At 40.1% G+C, this 1,624-nt stretch overlaps 1 protein-coding gene across 1 annotated transcript in view; it reads left to right on the top strand.

Annotated features, from left to right (window-relative positions):
* RNF212 (ring finger protein 212) overlaps positions 1-1,624 on the top strand; it is a 142,134-nt gene that overhangs the window by 113,665 nt on the left and 26,845 nt on the right. The gene's annotated exons all lie outside the window — the stretch shown is intronic.

Below are 1,624 nucleotides of genomic sequence, written 5' to 3'. Positions count from 1 at the left end.
GAGTCAGCCACAGTTTGTTATGATCCACACAGTCAAATGCCTTTGCATAATCAATGAAACACAGATAGACATTCCTCTGGTATTCTCTGCTTTCAGCTGAGATCCCTCTAACAATTTCTCATCCTCCACACATTGAGTAGAATCAGCAGTAAAAAGATAGAGGAATAGATATTTAGGATGGTGGTAATATGAACATATGTGTATGAAGAGAAAGGAGATACTTCTGTTGTTAGAAGCAGGTCCACTCATTCCTCACAAAGGATATGAGTTTTGTACACTCCCTGGACCAGTTATTACTGATGGAACGATGAGACTGAATATATAGATGAGTAGGTGAGATGTTCTGATTCAAAATGTTCCATACGGTGTGAAAAAATGGGCTTGGTTTCATAATTAAAAAAGTTATTTCTAGATCCATCATGAAATACGATGTGGTGAGTGACAGGATAATATCCATATGCATACAAGAAAGCCCAGTGAATACCACAATTATTCAAATATATGCACCAACAACTAGAGCCAAAGAGGAGGTAATGGAAGATTTCTACCAACTTTTGCAGCCAGAAATTGATCAAACATGCAATCAAGATGCATTCATAATAATGGGCGACTAGGGCACAAAAGTTGGGAACAGGGAATAAGGATAAGTAGCTGGAAAACATGGACTTGGTGACAGAAATGAAGCTGAAGATAGAATGATAGAATTCTGCACAATGATTTATTCATTGCAAGTATCTTTTATAAGAAACACAAATTCAGGTTGTACACATGGATTTCACTGATGGTATGCATAGGAATCAAATTGATTCCATTTGTGGAAAGCATCACTGGAGAAGCTCAATATCAGCAGTGAAAACCAGTCCAGGTGCTGATTGTGGGACAGACCACCAACTACTCATATGCAAGTTCAAGCTGAAATTGAAGAAAATTAAATCCATGGCAAACAGAATTTGACCTTAAGTCTCAAATTTCAAAATTATCTCAGGAAGAGGTTTGAGGCGTTGAGAACCAATGAGCATAAACCAAATTAGCTGTGGGAGATATCAAGAAAATCATCAATGAAGAATGCAAAAGATCATTACAAAGGTTGAAGAGAAAGAAAAGACCAAGATGGATGTCAAATGAGACTCTGAATATTGTATTAGAGCTCCAGGAAGTCAGAGCTAAATGAAGAAATCAAGAAACTGATTTGAAAGGGCAGCTCAGGAAGACAAAGCAAGGTATTATAATGAAATGTGCAAAGAGCTGGAGTCAAAATCAAAAAGGCCAAACTCAGCCTTTCTTAAGCTGAAGGAATTGAAAAACAAATTCAAGCCATGAGTGGTGATACTTAAGAATGCTTTAGGGATATCCAAGATGGCGGTGGAGGCAGAGACAGCGTGGTGAGCTGCGGGAGCAGCGAACCACTTAAAGCAGGGCCACTATGGCCTTCTACAGACTTCTGTTTATTGATAATTGAACAGTTAAACAGTTGATGACTGGCCCTCAGTGAAGATCGAGGCTCAACAACAGGAATTCAAGGATTCTCAAGGAGAAATGGGTGAGTCTCGTGGCTCCCAACTCTCCCCTGCAGAGCCCGCACCGTGCTGCCCAGCCGCTGCAGCTCCATGAAGCTTCCACAGCC

Source organism: Elephantulus edwardii, unplaced genomic scaffold, assembly GCF_000299155.1.
Source record: "Elephantulus edwardii isolate Elephantulus edwardi_28Jun2011 unplaced genomic scaffold, EleEdw1.0 scaffold00129, whole genome shotgun sequence".
NCBI lineage: Eukaryota > Metazoa > Chordata > Mammalia > Macroscelidea > Macroscelididae > Elephantulus > Elephantulus edwardii.
The sequence above is the reverse complement of the archived record's forward strand: the minus strand, read 5'-3'. Positions and strand labels throughout refer to the sequence as shown.